The 14788-nt window shown below is 48.7% G+C and overlaps 1 protein-coding gene and 1 pseudogene across 2 annotated transcripts in view; both read right to left on the minus strand.

The window, feature by feature from the left end:
* Positions 1 to 14788, minus strand: part of PIK3C2B (phosphatidylinositol-4-phosphate 3-kinase catalytic subunit type 2 beta) — a 79621-nt gene that overhangs the window by 60222 nt on the left and 4611 nt on the right. Inside the window, exon 1 of one of the 2 annotated variants that reach the window (XM_037737337.1) lies at positions 6095 to 6301. The exons of the other annotated variant lie outside the window; for it this stretch is intronic. The gene's annotated coding sequence lies outside the window, so the exon portion shown is untranslated. Of the gene's footprint in view, positions 1 to 6094; positions 6302 to 14788 lie in introns of those variants that run through there. 2 annotated transcript variants of the gene reach the window in all.
* On the minus strand, positions 11795 to 12187 carry LOC108302036 (annotated as a pseudogene).

Raw genomic sequence — 14788 nt, forward strand, 5'->3', positions numbered from 1 at the left:
AGTAGAGATGGGGTTTCACCATGTTGACCAGGATGGTCTCGATCTCTTGACCTCGTGATCCACCCGCCTCGGCCTCCCAAAGTGCTGGGATTACAGGCTTGAGCCACCGCGCCCGGCCTTGGGGTCCAGATTTTTCTCTTCAGAGAGGACCTCCACCTCTGTCCAGCACCCACACTCACCCATACCCCCAATCCCACTGGCTTTGCAGCCAGAGACCCTGTCCCACATCTCACTCCACACACCTGTTGCCAGCTCCACCTGCCCCTCCCACAGCCTGGCTCTAACAGCAAACATCAACACACTCGGCCAGGAATCCGATTCCTCCAGCAGGAAGGTGTATTAAGGTCAAGCAGGCCAGCTCCCAGCCTCCAACGGATGTGCATCTGATCCCAGCTTCCTTATGGAAAACCCACAGGTTGTATACCGCTCTATAAGCTTATCTGACGGCAGGTCTGTTACGGAATCACATGCACCAACAAGGTCTTTCTCTTCTCTAGCATGCAAGCCCTCTGGTTGCCTCTCATTTAGTTCCAAATGTGAGAAGACAGAAAATAACAGCTTGTGTTTTTATTTTTGTTTTTGTTTTGTTTTGTTTTGAGGCAGAGTTTCCCTCTTGTTGCTCAGGCTGCAATGCAATGGTGCGATCTCGGCTCACTGCAACCTCCACCTCCTGAGTTCAAGCAATTCTCCTGCCTCAGCCTCCCAAGTAGCTGGGATTACAGACATGTGCCACCACGCCCAGCTAATTTTCTATTTTTAGTAGAGACAGGGTTTCTCCATGTTGGTCAGGTTGGTCTCGAACTGCCGACCTCAGGTAATCCTCCTGTCTCGGCCTCCAAAAGTGTTGGGATTACAGGCGTGAGCCACCACACCTGGCCAATAGCTTGCGTTTTCTTCCCACTCATACATCCTCTCTCTAGTGTCCTCTTAGCTAAACGAAAGCAGCCCCATATGATCTGGCATTTCCTACCAGGACTTATTGTCCATCCTTCTACTCTCTGGGCATACCATACCCCGGACTCACCGTTGATTTGAAGCCAAAGTGCACACAAGAGTTTAGTGAAAGTCTTTTGGGGTCCTAGACAAGCTGAGGGCCAGGAGCTTGGAGCCTGTAGGACACAGCTACATAAAGTCAGGACTCCGTGCACTGCTGACTCCAATTCAGAGACCCCAGTTCCAGCTCAGAAACCATTTGGTCTCATGCACACACACCTGGAATCCTTGGAGATCATAGCTCCTGCCACATACCCTGTTGATTCTGGGCTTTCAGTATGAGGAGAGACCAGGATGGAAGAGGTGAGGCAGCTTATGGCTCCTCTAAAAACTTTCCTTCCTCTAGAGCTGGCAATTTTGATTGCAAGGCCAGGGACCAGAAGCTGGCAATCAACTGAATGGAAAGTTTGGCAAAGAAGAAAGTCTTGGCAGCATGTGTATTTCTAACCCAGGAATCATCCCAGGAACCAGAGCAGCCACCTCTCCTCTGTCTGGCTCCTACTTCCTGCTTCCTCCTCCCACTCTTCCCTCACCCAAGAACGAGTCCTTCTCATGCAGTTCACCCCAGGTTCCCTCTAAGGGCATGGTAGTTATAAGGGACTCCTCTAGCTTTCTTGGCCTTCCAGAGAAAGGCAGGGGGACAGGGAAGGTCCCAGGATGACCTCCCCTGACCAACCTTAGTCTCCAGCCCATCCTGTGTCAGAGAAACCACCACAGCATTTCCAAACAGCAACACCTAGGAAACCCTAAATGCTCTGAAGATCCTGTAGATGCTCTGAAGTACAAGAGCAGCTCCCCTGAAAGAGGACACAGAAAATGGGTGGAGTCAGAGGCAAAGACACAGTAGCTCTCTTTAGGCCTGGCCTCCCCCATCTACCATCCTTCTCAGCTTTGCCTCAACATAGCATTTGCTTCCTGTAAACTGAGGTCTCCCACAAGGCCCAGATTGTCACCACTGTCACCTCCAGCCGCAGTTCAGCCTTCTTAGCTCATGCGCTTGGGAACCCAGTTCTGTAGGACTCATTCCTGTGTGGGTGGGGAAAACTCCCTGGAGGATGCCAGCCTGTTCAGTAGACTCCATAAAGCAGGTCCCAGCTGTTCCCATCCAGCGAGGGCTCCAAAGTAAGGGAACAACACACCAAGGCTCGGCTCTGCCTGGAGGGCTCACCAGAGAGAGGAGAGACAGGTCGTGGCAGAGAGGCTGCCTCCTCAGGTCCTCTGCACCAGTCTCGACGGGGCTGGGCTAACCCATCTGGGTCTGCACGGAGCTAGGAGGCAGTGCTGAGGCGTGCTTCAAATGAAGTGCCCATGGCAAGGGGATGAGGCACTGGACTGACCAGAGAGCTATGAATAATGCCAGTGAGACCATCCTCCAGAAGGAAGACATCCTTGCTGGGGGCTGACACTTCCTTTTTGAGCGAATGTCTCCAATTCATTCAATTATAATAATTCTTAGGGTGCTTTCTGGTAGCACCTTTCTCAGACGTCTGAAAGGTTCTCTCTTGTCTGTGACAGGGTCCTCCTTTCTGTCCCAGATGAGAGGGAGGACCACTAAGGCTAAGTGGCTTTGTACTGTGTCTCCCACTAGAGCTGCTGCAGAGTCGGGAAAAGGTCATAGACCCGATGGAGGGAGGCTGGCATGGTGGGAACACTCAAAAACACTCTTGGCCCAAGCCCTGTGCTCTCCCCTACAAGTATACACTCAGCATAGATGTGCCGGAGCCCCGGTACGCAGAAGGATCACACACATACCAGTGGAGGAGGCAGGGCCAGCAGCTCCCAGGTGGTGGTGCTGTCTGTGGGGAGGATGGGGGTGACTGTCTGTAAGCCTGGGTGCAGGAGCCAATGGGCAGGGTCAGGCTGTGTGGGTGGTAGGCTGCTGGCAGCTGACAGCCACCTGCTCAGCGCTGAGGAAGGCCAAAGGAAGTCAAGCAGAAAAAGACAGAGCCAGCCATCCGTGGGAACCAGCTAAGACACCGAGCAGCCCCCGTGCCATGCTTCTTTCCTCCCTCGGGATAGGAAGGCTCTCTACCATGTGCCCACAGCCCAGCCCACTGTCCTGTGCCACTATGCTGTTCCTAAAGCAGCAAGCTGGACTCACAGTTTAATGATAAAGCAGATAACTTCAGTTAATGCTAACTCCTCAAACATCAAGACAATCCCTAACAGAGTACAGTCACTTTTGGAGACCTGAAACCATAGGGATCACACAAACTGCGTGTAACCCCCAATCCCCCACACTTTTCCCCTGCATCCCCCACACACATCTACGCCTCCCCCTACATACAGACCACACACCTCCCACGCTTATTCCATCCCCCCACACCCTCCCCATACACACCCTACTCTCCTCACATACACCCTCCTGCTCACTCACTCCCATACCAGCTCTCCCAGAAGCAAGGAAGCTGGCCTAGACTCCGTGAAGTCACATTCTTTTTTTTCTTTTTTTCTTTTCTTTTTTTTTTTTTTGTTTTTGAGATGGAGTCTCCCTCTGTCACCCAGGCTGGAGTGTAGTAGTGCGATCTCGGCTCACTGCAACCTCCGCCTCCTGGGTTCAAGCAATTGTCCTGCCTCAGTCTCCTGAATAGCTGGGATTCCAGGCACCCGCCACCACATCCAGCTAATATTTTTTGTATTTCTAGTACAGACGGGGTTTTACTACGTTAGCCAGGATGGTCTCGATCTCCTGACCTTGTGATCCGCCCGCCTCAGCCTCCCAAAGGCCAATTACAGGCGTGAGCCGCTGCACCCGGCCGAGGTCACATTCTTTGTGTCACTGACAAAGAAGTCTGAGAAAAAAGGTTAAACCCAGAAAAGAAAGACAAACAGGCCCTCTCAGCCCCAGGGGGCAGCTCCAGCCCTTCCCCAAGCAGGCTCTTCCTTCTCTGCATTCCAGCATCCTGGGGGCACCCAGGCAAACAGCATGTCATGGAAAGAGCCTCAGACAGAAAAGCTTCACAAGGACCCTTTCCCAAATGCCCCCAGGCCTTCTGGCAGGCGCCCAGGGTGGCCGGTTGTTCCCTAAATCAGGAAGCTGTAGAGAAGCCCTGGGGTCCCCACAGACCAAGGTAGGAAAGGGACACCAGCTTTCAAGCAGTTCCCATCTTTCAATCCAGAGAAAAGCAGGAAAATGAAACACCCCTAAACATCTGATACTCATTTACACAGGGGTGAGAGGCCAAGGTGTTAGTCCCTCCCAGGGGCATTTGCATTTAAAAAGCAGAGTCAGAGGAGGGGGGTGCCCAACCCAAAAGGCCCTGGAAATGGTAAGATTTCTATTTTCACAGGGAGGAATGAGCCGTGAAAAGCTAGACGGGGTGCTCTCTAGTGTTAGGCCTCATGGCTCCATAGCCTCCCCTAGCCTCAGCCCCTGAGCCTAGGAACCTCTTGCCCCTCTCTAGAGTACTGTCCCCACAATGCTGCCCACCAGGCAGCCTGCCCCTTTAAGGCACTGACCCCTCCAACCCCTGGGTCTTGGCTATTCTTAGCCCAGGTTGATCCAGGTGGCCACAGTCCTCTGTCTATAGCCATGTGGTTCCCAAGTTGGGAGCCTCCATTCTTCCTGGTACCAGGCCAGAAGGATATACTGCTCCAGGGTCAGTCAAGGACACTGAACCCAGCAGGGAAACCAAGGATTCTTTCTACTTTACCCAGGTCAAAGGAGAAATCCTGTTCAGGGTGCAAGGCCTTAAGAGAGAACTGAAGACCGGGTGCGATGGCTCATGCCTGTAATCCAAGCACTTTGGGAGGCCAAGGCAGGCAGATTACTTGAGGTCAGGGGTTCAAGACCAGCATGGGCAACATGGTGAAACCTCATCTCTACCAAAAATACAAAAATTAGCTGGGCATGGTGGCGGGCACCTGTAATCCCAGCTACTAGGGAGGCTGAGGCAGGAGAATCACTTGAACCTGGGAAGCAGAGGTTGCAATGAGCCAAGATCGCACCACTGCATTGCACTGTCTCACAAAAAAAAAAAAAAAAAAAAAGAACTGAGAAACAAGATACTCTCCAAGATAGCCTGTGGCTCCCCAGAATCCTCAAACCACAGGAAGGATACCTAGATGGGGGGACTGGGAAGAAGGCAGAAGGCAGTGGTCCTGATGGTGCCAGACCACAGGGTATCCCGGCAGGATTGCCCATGTCAGCCTGGTCACCCCAGACATGTTGCAGCAGGTCTCAGTTTCCCCTCTGCCCTGCTCACCTGCACGTACAGCCTGGTATGGACTCCCCATCGTACCTGACTCTTAGGTACTTATTTCCCATTCATACCTGACTCTTAGGGCCTCAAAGCCATGGCTACCACTGGGGGTGCCTTTCCTTTCCTCTTGCTTTCTCTCTCTCATTTCCATCTGAATTCAAGATCCTCAGAAAGGCCAGGCACAGTGGCTCAAACCTATAATCCCAGCATTTTGGGAGGCCGAAGTAGGATAATCGCTTGAGCCCAGAAGTTTGAGGCCAGCCTGGGAAACATAGTGAGACTCCACTGCTACAAAAAATACAAAAATTAGCTGGGTGTGGTGGCACGTCCCTGTAGTCCCAGCTACTTGGGAGGCTGAGATAGGAGGATCAACTGAGCCATGATTGAGCCACCGCACTCCAGCCTGGGTGATAGAGGGAGACCCTGTCTCAAAAGTAAACAAAAAAAGAGCTTCAGAAGCCTTCCCTGGTTAAGCCTTCCTATATCTCCTAATTTCTCAGCGTCTCCTTAATACTCTGATGCTCTGTATGTCACACTGATAAAAATGGTGGCCCTGTCGCCTGGGGAACAAGAGCAACACTTTTGCCTTTCATGGTTTTGACCATTTTTGCATCTCTGTGCATGAAACTGTCATGAAGATTTTGAAACAAGAAAGTGACTTGAGGAAGGGGGAGGGGTATAGAGCAAAGAGTCATGTCAATTAGTTGCCATGTTGCTTTGTACATGCCCTGATGCCTTTCTCTGATTTCTTATCCCCCAATTTGCACAGGAAGGTCCCAAGGGAGACAGAGATGGCCTTAAGGCAGAATCTAAGTCTACACTAAGCAAAGGGGACACTCAGCAGAGGCACACTACAGCACACTCACATTCCACCAGCCCCTTGCCCATGTGACCCTCACCTAGGGTCCCCCAGGACAGCAGCAGTCAGAGGCCATTCTCAGCAGTGATTCACAGACTGTTTCAGCTGGATGAGCGGCCAGGGTGTGACTGTTTGTACAAACATCCTTCGCCAACAGTCCACAGGAACCATGTTGAAATACCTTCCCGGTGTATGTGCCTTTACAAGGTCTGTGAAACTAGTACAGCCCACTGACACAACAGGAGTGAGGGTATTACACTTTGTGCTGGTGAAAGGGAAAGAGAAGGGAGGCAGAGAAGTGGGGAGACAGAAGGGAAATTACATGAACATGAGCATCACAGAAATAGAAGGAAGGAAACAGACCTTTCTTCCACCTCTGGTATTTTATACCAGGTATTAGTGTCTTATTTAGTCCTCATAACAATCCTTAAATGTGGATGTTATTATCCTTCTTTTATGGAAGAGGAAAGTAGAAAACAGTAAAGGGATGGAATAATTGGCCCAAAGATCACACAATTTGTAAACAATAGAATCAAGAGTTAAACTGAAACATGTGCGTGCCCAAACTTCATAGTCTTTTTCCCATTCTGTTGTGAAAACCCAGGCACATCACATGTGAGTAAGTGTTTAAGCTGATATTGGTGATTATTCTGGAACACCACCACGCTCTCCCCCCAACATTCCAGAACATTTCACTCTCCCAGGCCACTCGAAAAAATAAAAATAAAAATAAATAAACAAGCAAACAAACACCCCACAGTTTGGTAGACAAGAGAACCAATGAGCAGGGGGGATTGTGTGAAGTCATACGGCTTGTCAGTGATAGAGGTGAGACAAGAAGGAGTCCAGGTCAAAACACTCCCTCTCCAGTGCTCTTTCCAGACAGAGTTTGGCTCTTGTTTCCCAGGCTGAAATGCAATGGCCTGATCTCAGCTCACCAAAACCTCCACCTCCTGGGTTCACGCGATTCTCCTGCCTCAGCCTCCCAAGTAGCTGGGATTACAGGTATGCACCACCACTCCTGGCTAATCTTGTATTTTTAGTAGAGATGGGTTTTCCCCATGTTGGTCAGGCTGTCTCAAACTCCTGACCTCAGCCTCAACCTCCCAAAGTGCTGGGATTACAGGCGTGAGCTTTTTTTTTTTAATTTTAAGAGACAAGGTCTCACTGGGTCATTTAGGTTGGAGTGAAGTGGTGTGATCTGTCGCATAGTGATCATGGTTCACGGCAGCCTTGACCTCCCAGTCTCAAGCAGTCCTCCCACCCCATTTTCACAAGTGGCTGAGCTTACAGGTGTAAGCCACTGCACCCAGCTATCTCTGCCCCTGATTTTTTTTTTTTTTTGAGATGATGTCTCGGGCTGGAGTGCAATGGCGTGATCTCGGCTCACTGCAACCCCTGCCTCCCGGGTTCACACAATTCTCCTCTGGAGTAGCTGGGATTACAGGCGCACACCACCACACTCGGCCAATTTTTTGTATTGTTAGTAGAGATGGAGTTTCACTATGCTGGCCAGACTGGTCTCGAACTCCTGACCTCGTGATCTGCCCACCTCGACCTCCTGAAGTGCTGGGATTATAGGCATGAGCCAATGCGCCCGGCCCTCTCCCATCCTTCAGGAAAGGAAATCCCCCAGCCTTCCTGTTCTAATCTCTCTTAGATTGGTCCATTCCTTTCCAAGCTCTGATGACCTTCACTAAGTGAAATAACCTATGCAAAGCATATATTGGGCACCAGAAAAAATTGTTATTCGTTTCTTCTACCCGAATGTTTATTCTCTTACCTGAAAAATTATTTTATTGGGCACCAAAAAAAATTACTATTCATTTATCTCACTTGAAAGATTGAGATAGACCACTAACTAGTCTGTCACCTTGCTGACCCCCTAAAGTATCTGCTCTCCACTGCCAGGATAATCTTCCTATGGGGCAGCTCTAACCGTGTCATTCTTCCTTTTTTTTTGAGACAGGATCTGATCTGTCACCCAGACTGGAGTGCAGCAGCAGGATCTTGGCTCACTGCAACTTCTGCCTCCCAGGCCCAAGCAATCCTCCCACCCTAGCTTCCTGAGTAGCTGGGACTACAGACGCAGGCATCACCAGACCTGGCCAATTCTTTGTATTTTTGGTAGATAGGGTTTCACCATGTTGCCTAGGCTGATCTCGAACTCAAGTGATCTACCCGCCCGGCCTCCCAAAGTGCTGGGATTACAGTGTGAGCCACTGCACCCAGCAGTGCCCGCTCTTATACTAGAGACATCACACATTCCTCACGAATAAAAGTGACTTTGCTTTCTTTTTTTTTTTGGCTGAGTGCTTCTAGGTAGATATCTTTTTTTTTTTTTGAGATGGAGTTTCGCTCGTTACCCAAGCTGGAGTGCAATGGCACGATCTCGGCTCATCACAACCTCTGCCTCCTGGGTTCAAGCAATTCTCCTGCCTCAGCCTCCTGAGTAGCTGGTACTACAGGCTCACGCCACCATGCCCAGCTAATTTTTGTATCTTCAATAGAGACGGGGTTTCACCATGTTGACCAGGATGGCCTCGATCTCTCGACCTTGTGATCCACCCGTCTCGGCCTCCCAAAGTGCTGGGATTATAGGCGTGAGCCACCATACCCAATCGACTTTGCTTTCTTTTGAACATTTTTATAATTTTTAATGTGCTCTACTGCATTTATGTGCATTCTGTTTTGGATTATCCCTACTAGTGATTAGAATAAAAAGAACAGCTTTTATTTGTGCAGCTATATACAGCTACAAAGCACTTTTATAGACATTAGCCCACTAATCTTAAGAATAAAGATGGCTGGGTGTGGTGGCTCACACCTGTAATCCCAGAAATTTGAGAGGCTGAGGCGGTGGGGTCACCTGAGGTGGGAGTTCAAGACCAGCCTGTCCAACGTGGTGAAACCCTGTCTCTACAAAAATATAAAAAGTAGCTGGGAATGACAGCAGGTGCCTATAATCCCAGCTACTCTGGAGGCTGAGGTAGGAGAATTGCTTAATCCCAGGAGGCGAGGTTGCAGTGAGCTGAGATCATGCCATTGCACTCCAGCCGGGGTGACTGAGCGCCGAATAAAGAATAAAGATAACCTCTTATTTGTTTATTAACATAGTTACCAATGCATCTTTTTTTTTTTTTTTTTTTTAGAGTCCTCCTCTGTCACCAGGTTTCTGTTTGTTGTGCAGTGGCACAATCTCGGCTTACTGCAACCTCCGCCTCCCAGGTTCAGGCAATTCTCCTGCCTCAGCCTCCTGAGTAGCTGGGACTACAGGTGCGTGCCACCAGGCCCAGCTAATTTTTAGTATTTTTAGTAGAGACAGGGTTTCACCATGTTGGTCAGGATGGTCTCGATCTCTTGACCTTGTGATCCGCCCACCTCGGCCTCCCAAAGTGCTGGGATTACAGGTGTGAGCCACCGTGCCCAGCCTACCAATACATCTTTTAAGGAACATCCTTCATACTTTTTTTGTTTGGTTTGTTTGTGTTTTTTTTTTTGAGACTGAGTTTCACTCGTTACCCAGGTGGGAGTACAATGGTGCCATCTCGGCTCACCGCAACCTCCGCCTCCTGGGTTCAATCAATTCTCCTGCCTCAGCCTCCTGAGTAGTTGGGACTACAGGCATGTGCCACCATGCCCAGATAATTTTTGTATTTTTAGTAGCGACAGGGTTTTACCATGTTGACCAGGATGGTCTCGATCTCTTGACCTCGTGATCCACCTGACTCGGCCTCCCAAAGTGCTGGGATTATTAGCGTGAGCCACCGCGCCCAGCCTTGGTTTGTTTGTTTTTGAAATGGAGTCTTGCTCTGTTGCCCAGGCTGAAGTGCAGTGGCATGATCTCTGCTTACTGCAACTTCCACCTCCCATATTCAAGCAATTCTCCTGCCTCAGCTTCCAGAATAGCTGGGATTATAGGCACCTGCTGTCATGCCTGGCTACTTTTTATATTTTGTGAGATGGGGTTTCACCCTGGTCTTGAACTCCTGACCTCAGGTGATCTGCCCTTCTTGGCCTCCCAAAGTGCTGTAATTACAGGCATGAGCAACTGCACCCGACCTCTTTGTTTATTTTTTAAAGAGACAGGGTCTGTCTCTGTTGCCCAGGCTAGAATGCAGTGGCATGATCATAGCTCACGGTAACCTCAAACTCCCCAGGTCAAGCAATCCTCCCACCCCAGCCTCTCAAGTAGCTAGGAGTACAGGTGCATACCACCATGCCCAGCTAATTTTTAAACTTTTGGTACAGATAAAGCCTGGTTCCACTGCCCAAGCTGAACACTATTACTTTTATCATTTCAACTTGTATCTACAAACACCTCATTGCATACAAAACATTCTTTTCCACTAAGGCTTTAAACTGTATGGATTACCTCTTTATTTATCTTTGTCTCCCCCAGGATGGTTAGCACGATGTTTTACACAAAGTACATGCTCGGTACAGAACTGCTAATACCATGTTCTCAGGGTGGTCTGACCAACCCAGAGGAGAAAACTTAACAGCTCCTTGTCATAGGATCAGAGGATCAGAGGTTCAGAGGCTGTTTGATGAAGGCAAAATTATAACGTATTTTTCCAGACAATCACCCCATAGCATTTATCAGATTCTTAAGAGTTTAGAGATCTCCAAAACAATAAACACTGCAGTTCTAGTTTCTATAATCTCTAGGAAATGCTGCCTAAGACTGTGTATATTAACTCTTAGGGCACCCTATCACAATCGATTCACATTAAGCTTATAAAATTACCCTACTCCATGAAGAAACTCATCCATTTACCTGCATTTGGGGGGGTGGGTACAACGTGGTTCCCTCAAGGTCAGGGACCGCACTCAATTCAAGGTTGTATTCTTAGAGTTTAGCACAAACCTGCTATTGAGAAATAATAATTACAAGAACCATGAGCTGCTGAGTCACCCTTTACATGCATCAGACAGTGCTCTAAGCAGTTCATTAATTAACTCATTTCATTTTACAACAAAATTTTCTGGTATTATTTCCCCCATCTTACATATAAGGAAACTGATGCACAGATAAATTAAATAACTTATTTTTAGTAGAGACGGGGTTTCACCATATTGACCAGTATGGTCTCGATCTCTTGACCTCATGATCCACCCGCCTCGGCCTCCCAAAATGACTTCCTTTTTAACAGGATCTGATTAACTTAAACCTTTGTGATTGTATGCTCTTCTAGAAATGACTTTAAGAACCCCTTCTGTCATTATTGGCTCCTGGGGAAGCTCCACCCCATTCAGGACTCAAGCTTCATAAACATTTTTTTTCCTCACAGGCCCCTTCAGCATAGCACAGAAGGAATACAGTTTCTAGAAGTTCCTTGACCTAAACTCAAACTTTGTCTCCTCTCAAATTAGTTGTATAAGCTTTTTTTTTTTGGATCACAAACGCTGTATTTAAAGGTCCATCTAGGCCGGGCGCGGTGGCTCACGCCTGTAATCCCAGCACTTTGGGAGGCCAAGGCGGGTGGATCACAAGGTCAAGAGATCGAGACCACCCTGGTCAACATGGTGAAATCCCGTCTCTACTAAAAATACAAAAAATCAGCTGGGCATGGTGGTGGCGCGTGCCTGTAATCCCAGCTACTCAGGAGGCTGAGGCAGGAGAATTGCCTGAACCCAGGAGGCGGAGGTTGCAGTGAGCCGAGATCGCGCCATTGCACTCCAGCCTGGGTAACGAGCGAAACTCCGTCTCAAAAAAAAAAAAAAAAAAAAGGTCCATCTCAATTTACTGTGGCGGCACAAAATAAAGGAGCAGGTCGTGACACACCATTTCCATCTCAAGTGGTCGAATCCAATATCCAAGGCCCAGTGAGCAGCCAAGCTCAGCACAACCTCCCGGCTTCTCGCTCTGACTCCAACAGGGTGAGCACGTCGCCCTCGCGCACGGGGCCTTTACAGTGCGGATGATGGAGCAGCTTGTGTTGTCCCTAAATTCCATGCGCACCTGCATGCACTGTCCCTGAGAGCCGGTCCTGCCCAGGACCTTGGTGACCCTGGCCAGCTCCATAGGCTGCACGTGGCTGGTATCCATCATGGCGGCTCAGGGGCGGTCTGGCGGACTTTTCTAAAAATTTTTTTAGAGCCAGGGTCTCACTCTGTCACCCAGGCTAGAGTGATACATGGGTGCAATCAGAGCGGTGCAATTATACCTCACTGCAGCCTCAAACTCCTGGGCTCAAAAGATCCTCCCACTTCAGCCTCCTGAGTAGCTGAGACCACAAGCATGCACCATCTAGCCCTGCTAACATTTTTTATTTTTATTTTTAGTAGAAACGAGGTCTTGCTATGTTGCCCAGGCTGGTCTCCAACTCCTCGGCTCAAGTGATCCTCCCACGTCAGTCTCCCAAGTGCTGAGATTACAGCATAAGCCACCATTCCTGCACCCAATCTTTTTTTTGTTGTTCTGGATCCTGGGAGATTTTTTTTTTGAGACAAACTTTCGCTCTTGTTGCTCAGGCTGGAGTGCAATGGCGCAATTTCAGCTCACCCCAACCTCCGCCTCCCCATTCAAGTGATTCTCCTGCCTCAGCACCCCAGCACCCACCCCACCCCCCCAGTAGCTGGGATTACAAGCCCCCGCCATCATGCCTGGCTAATTTTTGTATTTTCTTTTAAGAGACGGGGTTTCTCCATATTGGCCAAGCTGGTGTTGAACTCCCGATCTCAGGTGATCCACCCGCTTCAGCCTCCCAAAGTGCTGGGAGTACAGGCATGAGCCACCGCACCCAGCCCCCAGTTTTTTAATTTTAAAAAAAAAGTCTCCTTAAAGTCTAGAGTGAAAATCTAATATCTCTGGCTATAACGTTCTTCTCCCAGGATCCCAGAACAACCCATTTGCAAACCATCTCCCTTTTCTTGGTCAGAATTAAATCCACTCTGCTGGTGCTCACAGTCACATCAATTTCTTTCACTCTGGAAGACACACAGCATGGCGAGTCAGGAATGAGAGAAACGATCTGCTTTCAGAAAAAGAAGGTTCTTGGGAAATGTCAACCATTGAAGGGCTCCATCATTACTACTACCTGGGCGTTGGTTAGTTTATTAACTGAGACGAAAAGAACTCATACTTGATTATTCCACCTGGCAAGGCAAACTGTAGTATTTCCTCAAAATGGAATCTCTTTGGCCCTCTACTCTTCTTCCCTCATCCTTATAACTTCTGGTGTGCTGCAAAGGATGCCATCTAGTATGAGAGAGAGAAAGACTTGGCTGGAGAGAAGGCTTCCGCTCAAGCTTCTTCCTGGTGAGCTTGGCTTGAGGAATGAGCCACGTGTGTGTGAACCAACTCTCTACACTAGGCACCCACCTCTGTGGTGGAACAGTGGCAGGAGTGATGCCATCAAGATGGAAGGATAACAGTTTCCAAAGAGGCAAACCATCTTTGGCTTCTCTGACATACTATGAAGCCTCTGCTAGGGGAGACTTCCTACAGAGAGTTCTCGGGAAGAGAAAGGAGTTAAATGCTAAGGCTTCCTTCAGCCACAGGACTTACCTCTGCTTCAGGACTACACAGAATCTCTCTCTACTTCCTTCTCTGTGCCCTGAGGGTCTCTGCTCCCCAAAGCACAAATGTCTTCTGATTCCTTAGTCTTCTAAACCAGGGTGATGATTTGGGATGAGTGAATTCCATCCCAATGTCCTGAGGGAAGTACATTTCCCAAAAACAAAGCTGCTAACTGGGCTGGCACAAGACTCCCAAGTGCTGCCGTATATGTGCACTTGGCTCTTGTAAATAAAAAATAAATTTAAAAATAATAAAAATTTAAAAGTGCTGCAGGATAGGTCCTTTCAAGGGTCATGTTGTGATCTGCTGGGTAAGCGTTCAGTTCCAGCATTGCTACTAACTGCATGACCTTGAGAAAGTCACTTTTTCTCAGGGAAGTGATGGCCCAGGTCCTTTCCAGTTTTAATACTCTATGTGATCATACAAAATGCAAGAGCAGCTGGGACAGGTGGCTCATGCCTGTAATCCCAACACTTTGGTAGGCCAAGGTAGGAGATCACTTGAGACCAGAAGTTCAAGACCAGTCTAAGTAACACAGTGAAATCCCATCTCAAGATAAAAAGAAAAAAAATGCAAGAATAGTCCCTCAAGTTTCCTTTTATAAAACAGAGGCAAAACTAAGCAGATATGAAAATACCAAAACAAGAAATCTGCCTTAATTTCTCCAGGATCCTCCATGCCCCAAATCTTTTTTTTTTCCTTTTCTTTTCTTTTCTTTTTTTTTTTTTTTTTTTGAGAGTCTCGCTCTGTTGCCCAGGCTGGAGTACAATGGCATAATCTCAGCTCACCACAACCTCCACCTCCTGGGTTCAGGCAATTCTCCTTGCCTCAGCCTTCCAAGTAGCTGGGACTGTAGGTGCCCACCACCACGCCCAGCTAATTTTTTGTATTTTTAGTAAAGACAGGGTTTCACCATGTTGGCCAGGCTAGTCTGGAACTCCTGACCTCAGGTGATCCACCTACCTTGGCCTCCCAAAGTGCTGGGATTACAGGCATGAGCCACCGTGCCCGGCCCCAAACCTTCTATTAGCATTGCTCAGAAGGCAGCAAAATGACTTGATCAGATTATCCCACATCTCTTTCCTTAGAAGGCAAGGATAGAAATAAAAATGCATAAGGGCCGGGCGCGGTGGCTCACGCCTGTAATCCCAGCACTTTGGGAGGCCAAGGCGGGTGGATCACGAGGTCAAGAGATCGAGACCATCCTGG

This window comes from Cebus imitator, unplaced genomic scaffold, assembly GCF_001604975.1.
Source record: "Cebus imitator isolate Cc_AM_T3 unplaced genomic scaffold, Cebus_imitator-1.0 Scaffold38, whole genome shotgun sequence".
Classification (NCBI taxonomy): domain Eukaryota; kingdom Metazoa; phylum Chordata; class Mammalia; order Primates; family Cebidae; genus Cebus; species Cebus imitator.